This window comes from Hyla sarda, chromosome 9 (assembly GCF_029499605.1).
Source record: "Hyla sarda isolate aHylSar1 chromosome 9, aHylSar1.hap1, whole genome shotgun sequence".
NCBI lineage: Eukaryota > Metazoa > Chordata > Amphibia > Anura > Hylidae > Hyla > Hyla sarda.
Window position 1 is genome coordinate 139860732 of NC_079197.1, and position 9429 is coordinate 139870160.

Sequence of the window (9429 nt, forward strand, 5' to 3'; positions counted from 1 at the left end):
TGGTTTGATGACAGGTTCTCTTTAAAAAAATGTTTTAGATAACTTCTTACATTGGGGGTGGGGAGAGGTCATTTGCTTTTGTTGATGGTTTCAATTCCACAGAGAAAATCCATGAAGAGATTGACCATGTAGTAGGTCAAAACCGATGCCCATCAGTTGAGGACAGGAATAATATGCCATACACAGATGCCGTTATCCATGAAATTCAGCGATTTGCAGATATTTTTCCTATAGGACTGGCTCGTGCAGCAAGACAAGACACAACATTGAAAGGATTTCATATTCCCAAGGTAAAATGCCATTAGCAGAGCAAAACACCATAGTTTTCCATTCTTCCATTACCACATTGATTAAAAATGAATTCCTCATCCACTCTAGGGCATGATGGTGGTTCCAATTCTAACATCTGTTCTAAAGGACCCAAACCATTTCAAGAATCCAGAAGAGTTTGACCCTGGACACTTTCTTGATGAGAATGGTGGCTTCAGGAAGAGTGAAGCTTTTATGGCATTTTCTGCTGGTACAGTTTTAGAACTCTGTGTTCTAAGTAAATCATGTTTTTGGGTCTATTCACACAGCAGAATTTCCGCTTACGGAATTCCGCTTCAAATTAAAGCCCATAGACTTCTATGGGATTCTGCACTCCCATTTACACTTCTGAATTTCCGCTTGCGGAAATTCAGAAGTGTGAATGGGAGTGCAGAATCCCATAGAAGTCTATGGGCTTTAATTTGAGGCGGAATTCCGCAAGCGGAAATTCTGTCGTGTGAATAGACCCTTTGGAGTATTTCTGCTGGTCAGTTTAAGTATTTATTTCAATTCTAGTAATTGTGTTTTAGGATAAGTCAAAAAACAAGGTTTTGACAAACTGATTTTCACGTAAAACATACGTTTATGCTCTGCCCTTGATTTCAACTGGCGAAGTGCCCAACAAGACAAGTTTTTTTTTACAAACCATGGTAAACTAGAACATTGCTGATAAAAGAAGTAACAGTGTCATGCGTTTTTCGACTTGTTTACTGTGTTTTACAAGCTGTTTTTGAGGTTGTATATCCAGACAGATTATAACCAGGTGACCGTACCCTTCGAATATAGACAAACTCTCTGTTAAATGGGTACTCCACTCCTAGACATCTTATCCCCTATCCAAAGGATGGGGGATAAGATGTCTGATCATAGGGGTCCCACTGCTGGGACCCCCGCAATCGATGTGCAGCACCCAGCGTTCATTTAGAACGTTGTGTGCGGGCGGCGAGGGTCTTGACATAATGGCCACGCCCCTCGTGATGTCACGCCACGCCCCATCAATGCAAGTCTACTTACATTGAGGGGGTGCGACGTGACGTCACGAGAGGGCGTGGCCGTGACATCACGACCCCCGCCACCTGCTACAAGTGTTTGGAAAAAAATGTTCCGAATGTTGGGGCAGTGGAGTAACCCTTTAAAGAAAAAAACTTCAAGGATGAACAGTGTTATGCATAGTTCATGAGCTATAGTGATCGAATATGTCTTCCAGCTGTGAGTCATTTTATTGAGTTGTGTACCACCCCCTCTACACTAGGCATGACACAGTGTATTGCTCTTTCCAGAGTGGTACTTTAAATGTGGTTCTGATATCCATTGAAGATTTTAATGCGTGTCCATGGCCAAAGATGATTGGATATATTGCAGATGTCTTATTGCACCCATCAGCCTTTGATGGCCTCTTAAGTGATGAGTACCTGTGCAGGCATCCCATATAATAAAGAACTGCATTGTTATCAAGATTGTGGGGAATTGACCCTTTGAAATGAAAGGAAAACCTTCACCTGGTCCTTCTGTCCTAGGTGGTAAAACTCAGCATCATAATGGTAAAGGCTGAATTAGATCATTGCTATACATGTCAGATGTTCCCCCATCTATTGTAGAGAAAAATGTGTCATGCCCTTAGCTCTTTCGATGTGATTGGCTTTGTTAAAGTATTTGATCCCATGGATGTCTATGACCAATCTGGTTGAATTTCCAAAGAAAGCTGAGTGCTTCTGCCCCTTCATTTTAGCATTCGGTTGGGGACCTCCAATGGTCAAAAGTTCTGACATGACACTATAACATAAAGATCCGTATAGCTTTGAAGTCTTGAGATTAAAGGAAAATGCAGCTCATGCTAAGATGCAAAATATATACTCTCAAAACTGCATGCCGTTCCCCTGTACTTGATACTGTAATGGTATTTCATCCTTAGCATCATCAAGTCAACCAACATTTAAAGGAGTACCCATCGAAAACGAACTTATCCCCTTTCCACAACATAAGGCTTCAGTAGCTGATTATGAGGGGGGCCAATCACTGAGATCCCCCCACAATCACTAAGACGGGACCCGGGCACTCTCAGTGAGGAGCGCGTGTCATATACCGGTAGACGGCACGCACTCCAACCATTCCACTGTGGATAGGGGATAAGTTAATCTCCTTTAATGTCCATGGTGGCAATGATGACATGCGTTGTAGTGGAGCTTTTTCTATAAAGATGTAACATTCCATGTTCATTGGATGTCATTGCTGCCCAGCTGTTGAGCTGGCACGCACAAGGACTGGCAAGAAGGTATAAGAGATTTTAGACAGCGCTAACATATTTGTTTTCCCTTCTTCCCAGGTAAACGTATGTGTATGGGAATGAGTCTGGCCCATATGGAAATCTTCCTGTTCCTTACTGCTTTACTGCAAACATTTACTTTGAGGCCCACAGGAAACTGATAGACATCACATCAGAACCCAACACAAATGGCTCTAAACCTCGAGACTATGAGATGTTTCTTGTCCCTCGCTGAATACTGATCACCATCTACTGATCATTGAAGTGTACTCTAGTCAGCCATAACATTAAAACTGCCTTTCTTACATTGTATAGGTCTAAACAGCTGTGATCCATTAAGTCATGGACTTCACAAAACTCTGAAAGTTTTTTGTCTGTTATCTGGCACCAAAACATTGTAATGTGGGGTCTCCATGGATTAGCCTTGTTTTCTCATCACATTCCAGAGATGCTTGATCACCTTAAGATCTTGGGAGTGCAAATCAAGACGCTGGACTCTTTGTCATGTCCCACACATTTTTCCTGAACCATTTTTGCAGTGTAGTAGATAGGACACATTATCCATTAGTGAATACCATTGCCATAACATTAATACTTTCAGAAATGTATGTTACAGTAGCTCTCCTGTTGGATTGGACCACACAGTTTTTAACCCAAAAGTGCATCAATGAACCTTGGGCATCCATGATGTTGTTAACAGATGGTTTTTAATTTTGATCCTTCTTGGTAGGTCCTCCCAACCACTGCATACCAGGAATACATGAAAAGTCCGGTTTTAGAGATGCTCCAACCAAGTTGTCTCATCATCATATTTTTGTCCTTTCCAAACTTGCTTATTACTTGCTTCCAATACATCAAGTTAAAGAAGTGTGGTGGCATATGAGAGGATACTGTCTTGTGGGGGTGTAGGGTAATTAGGGTGTTGCTGTTTAGGATAGTTAAGGGTGCTGTTAACCCTTGTCACTCGTGAAGCCAGGGTGAGGGTTAAATGCTGTGTTTCTTGATAGGCCTATTGCCACCCTTCCCAAGAGCAATAGGTGATGCAGAAATAAAGGATTGTCCACAACCGCTGTTAACTGAAAACTTGCAGGAACTTTTACTGATGAGTTTCTGTACATGTAGAAATAGTAACCGTCCAGATAACAGAGTGTGGTTGGCCTCAGGGGTAAGGGTAGTGTAGTCTGGGTATTGCTTCAGTATATCAGGGGTTAAGGTTAACCCTATTGTTCGTGATGCCAGGTTGAGGGCTAGTATGCTGAGGTAATTCTCCGGCCTATCGCCGCCCTTCCCAGTAATGATAGGTGCATGCATAAAATGACTGAAGGTCCACAAGGTAGTTGAACTTGGATAAACTTTACTTAAAGACTTGCGGTACATCCAATGAACATTAACAGTCTCATTAATACAGTCTCCATACACTTCAGTGACTGACAGTTGTTGCAGACCTTGACTTTTGATATAAGTCTTAGAATGTAGGGTAATTTGCGAAGATCTGTCCGGATTTAGGGGTTAGATAAGGTCCGGTGATCTTGCAGAGTGCTTAGGGATTGATTACACTCACAGTTTTGTAAAGATCAGCCATCGCCGCAAGGCTCGGGCATAATTCACTGATGACAGCAGCGCAGATCCTTCCCTGTCAACAGCCCACGAGGAAAGAGACAGAGTAACGGCCGCCGCTCCCTTATATGGGCAGGGCCGTTTTGGATTGGTCCAAGTCAGCTGTCACTCACCGTTACATAGCCTGATGGGTAAACACCTGACTTCCTCCAAAGGTCCTTGAACTACAAACCATAGAGTTTTTGGAACGCATCACGTGATCCGCAGGTCCTGCAACGTTAACTAGGCAAGTACACCTATTATATAAATATATACATTAAATTTAAATAATTTTAATTACAAAAGGGGTGACAAGGGGCTAGATAAGGATGAGGACCCCACCTACACCTAGGGACTCTGACTTTGGGGACCTCACCACAAAGCAGCGGACGCAATCCGGTGCCGGGACACCACAAGAGTCTCTTTCCATATAGCTTGAGCAGCGATTGACAGTCGGTTAGGATCAGATAAGCCCAATTTAGCTTCTGAAGAATTGTATAGCAGAGATCCGCTGGATTTAGGGGAGTAATTAGGTCCAGTGATCTTGCGATGAGTTGTGGGGAATTGCTTAGTCTATCCGCTATGCTTTGGCCTAGTAAATCGTCTTGTAAGCTGCGGAGGTCCTACCTCTTCCAGAGTCAGCCACCCAAGAGAGAGATCAAGATGGCGCGGGTCCCTTATATGGGCAGGGGCTGGCCGTTTTGGATTGGTCCGTAACGACTGTCACTCACCGTTACAGTGCATTGTGGGTGAACACGTCACGGGAACCTCCAAAGGTCCTAAAGCAAAATCATAGAGTTCTAACCTAATCACGTGACCCGCAGGTCCTGCTATGCTCCGAACAGGTAGATAACTAAATATTTACATATTTATACTTATATTTATATTAATAAGAACTGCTATATAGTCATCCACTAATTGAGAGGTGACAAGGGGAAAATTACAAAAGAGGGACCCCGACGTCCGTGGGGGACTACTGTATACTGCACCTAATGTGTGGGACTACTGTATACTGCACCTAATGTGGGGGACTACTGTATACTGCAACTAATGTGGGGGACTACTGTATACGGCACCTAATATGGGGGGACTACTGTATACTGCACCTAATGTGGGGGACTACTTTATACTGCACCTAATGTGGGGAACTACTGTATACTGCACCTAATGTGGGGAACTACTGTATACTGCACCTAATATGGGGAACTACCTTATACTGCACCTAATGTGGGGGACTACTGTATACTGCACCTAATGTGGGGGACTACTTTATACTGCACCTAATGTGGGGGACTACTGTATACTGCACCTAATGTGGGGGACTACTGTGTACTGCACCTAAAGTAGGGGAACTACTGTATGCTGCACCTAATGTGGGAGACTACTGTATACTGCACCTAATGTGGGGGGGACTACTGTATACTGCACCTAATGTGGGGGACTACTGTATACTGCACCTAATGTGGGGAACTACTGTATACTGCACCTAATGTGGGGAACTACTGTATACTGCACCTAATGTGGGGAACTACTGTATACTGCACCTAATGTTCGGGACAACTTTATACTGCACCCAATGTGCGGAACTACTTTATACTGCACCTAATGTGGGGAACTACTTTATACTGCACCTAATGTGGGGGACTACTGTATACTGCACCTAATGTGGGGAACTACTGTATACTGCACCTAATGTGGGGGACTACTGTATACTGGACCTAATGTGGGGGGACTACTGTATACTGCACCTAATGTGGGGGAACTACTGTATACTGCACCTAATGTGGGGGAACTACTGTATACTGCACTTAATGTGGGGGAACTACTTTATACTGCACCTAATGTGGGGGACTACTGTATACTGCACCTAATGTGGGGGACTACTGTATACTGCACCTAATGTGGGGGAACTACTGTATACTGCACATAATGTGGGGGGACTACTGTATACTGCACCTAATGTGGGGAACTACTGTATACTGCACCTAATGTGGGGGACTACTGTATACCGCACCTAATGTGGGGGGACTACTGTATACTGCACCTAATGTGGGGAACTACTGTATACTGCACCTAATGTGGGGGACTACTGTATACTGCACCTAATATGGGGAACTACTTTATACAGCACCTAATGTGGGGGACTACTGTATACTGCACCTAATGTGGGGAACTATTTTATACTGCACCTAATGTGGGGGACTACTGTATACTGCACCTAATGTGGGGAACTTTTTTATACTGCACCTAATGTGGGGGACTACTTTATACTGCACCTAATGTGGGGGACTACTTTATACTGCACCTAATGTGGGGGACTACTGTATACTGCAACTAATGTGGGGAACTACTGTATACTGCACCTAATGTGGGGAACTACTGTATACTGCACCTAATGTGGGGAACTACTGTATACTGCACCTAACATGGGGGAACTACTGTATACTGCACCTAATGTGGGGGACTACTGTATACTGCACCTAATGTGGGGGAACTACTGTATACTGCACCTAGGGTGGAGAACTACTTTATACTGCACCTAATGTGGGGGAACTACTGTATACTGCACCTAATGTGGGGGACTATTGTATACTGCACCTAATGTGGGGAACTATTTTATACTGCACCTAATGTGGGGGACTATTGTATACTGCACCTAATGTGGGGAACTTTTTTATACTGCACCTAATGTGGGGGACTACTTTATACTGTACCTAGTGTGGGGGACTACTTTATACTGCACCTAATGTTGGGGACTACTGTATACTGCACCTAATGTGGGGGGACTACTTTATACTGCACCTAATGTGGGGAACTACTTTATACTGCACCTAATGTGGGGGACTACTGTATGTATACTACACCTAATGTGGAGGACTACTGTATACTGCACCTAATGTTGGGGACTACTGTATACTGCACCTAATGTGGGGGGACTACTTTATACTGCACCTAATGTGGGGAACTACTTTATACTGCACCTAATGTGGGGGACTACTGTATGTATACTGCACCTAATGTGGGGGACTACTGTATACTTCACCTAATGTGGGGGAACTACTGTATACTGCACCTAATGTGGGGGACTGCTGTATACTGCACCTAATGTGGGGGAACTACTTTATACAGCACCTTATTTGGGGAACTACTGTATACTGCACCTAATGTGTGGAACTACTGTATACTGCACCTGATGTGGGGGAACTACTTTATACTGCACCTAATGTGGGGGACTACTGTATGTATACTGCACCTAATGTGAGGGACTACTGTATACTGCACCTAATATGAGGGACTACTTTATACTGCACCTAATGTGGGGTAATTACTGTATACTGCACCTAATGTGGGGAACTACTTTATACTGGACCTAATGTGGGGGACTACTGTATACTGCACCTAATGTGGGGAGCTACTTTATACTGCAACTAATGTGGAGGAACTACTGTGTACTGCACCTAATGTGGGGGACTACTGTATACTGCACCTAATGTGGGGAACTACTTTATACTGCAACTAATGTGGAGGACTACTGTATGTATAGTGCACCTAATGTGGAGGACTACTGTATAATGCACCTAATGTGGGGGAACTACTGTATACGGCACCTAATGTGGGGTAACTACTGTATACTGCACCTAATGTGGGGAACTACTTTATGCTGCACCTAATGTGGGTGACTACTGTATACTGCACCTAATATGGGGGGACTACTGTATACTGCACCTAATGTGGGGGAACTACTGTATACTGCACCTAATGTGGGGGGATTACTGTATACTGTACCTAATGTGGGGGACCATACTGCACCTAATGTTGGGGAACTATACTGCACCTAATATGGGGGAACTATACTGCACCTAATGTGGGGGATTATACTGCACCCAATATTGGGGGAACTATACTGCCAACCTAATGTGGGGGAGCTATACTCTTTACCTAATGTTGGGGGTACTATACTGTCTACCTAATGTGTGGGATCATACTGCTTACCTAATGTGGGGGACTATACAAAAATATAAAATTGTACTATTCTGATCCCTATAACTCTTATTTTTCTGTATATGGGGATGTATGAGGTCATTTTTTGCGTTGTGATTTGTAGTTTTTATCGGTGCTTTTTTTGTTTGATGGGACTTCTCAATTGCTTTTTAGATATTTTTTATAGTATTTGAAGTGACCAAAAATGTTCAAATCTGGTTAGTGCACCATTACGACTTTTGGGGCCCCACTTTTTATTTTGCCTAGGGCCACGCTGAGCCTAAACCCGGCCCTGGGCACCTTACTCCTTTGTTTCTCACTGACATATAAAACGCTGATCTATAATAAATTCCCCACTTTGTCTATTATTATAACAATAATTACATCAATCGGAATATTTGTCAAATAAAAATGTTTATTCATCTTTTCCAGTGTTCATACATACAGGTTGGTGAAGAATACCCATAGTATACTGGTGATGACGTTAATGACACCTCTTATCTCGGGGATATTGACAATTAGGATGGCAATGGTGACCCGTCCCAGGAACTGTCTGACCGAGTTAATATAGTCCATCGGTCCGGTGATGCTGGTCACTATCCCCCTTGGCATAACCCACGTCAGAAGCTGAAGTGTGATGGCGATCCAGGTGAGCCTGTCACTGATGAAGCCGATCCAGCTGATGGCGGTGGGGTTACAGATCACGTAGAGAAGCTCTATAGTGCTGCTGGTGCTAATCCAGGTCACCAACTCATTGACTGGGTTCATCCAGGCAAGCAGGGAACTGCTGGTGATGGTGGGGATCCAGAATACCAATTCAGTGGTGGTGTCTATCCAGGACAGCAGGTCACTGATGGTACTAGCAAACGAGATCAGATCGTCAACAGCATCTATGAACCGGTCCAGCAGGTTGTTATCGATGGGGATATAGCATAGCAGGGAGATGATCAGGTCACCATAAGTGCTGATCCAGCCAAGATAGTTTTTGATGATGGCCGCCCCGCTCTGCAGGTTGTTGGTAATGGAATCCCAGCTGATCGTGTCGCTGCTGGCAGTGGTGTCATTACTCCCCAGGACAGGGGTGATCTTTCTGGTCCTGGTCCTTGTCCAGATGGGACACTTCATGTCGCTGCTGGCAGAGGTTTGATTACTCACCAGGACAGGGGTGATCTTTCTGATCCTGGTCCTCGTCCAGATGGGACACTTCATGTCGCTGCTGGTAGTATTCAAGCTGGGCAGATCTCTGATGGTATCGTTCTGCCCTTGCAGGTGGCTGGAGG

At 44.1% G+C, this 9429-nt stretch overlaps 1 pseudogene; it reads left to right on the top strand.

Annotated features, from left to right (window-relative positions):
• The window catches only part of LOC130291925 (cytochrome P450 2C31-like), a 19552-nt pseudogene extending 15650 nt beyond the window's left edge, over nt 1-3902 (top strand).
• The last annotated feature ends 5527 nt before the right edge of the window (nt 3903-9429 follow it).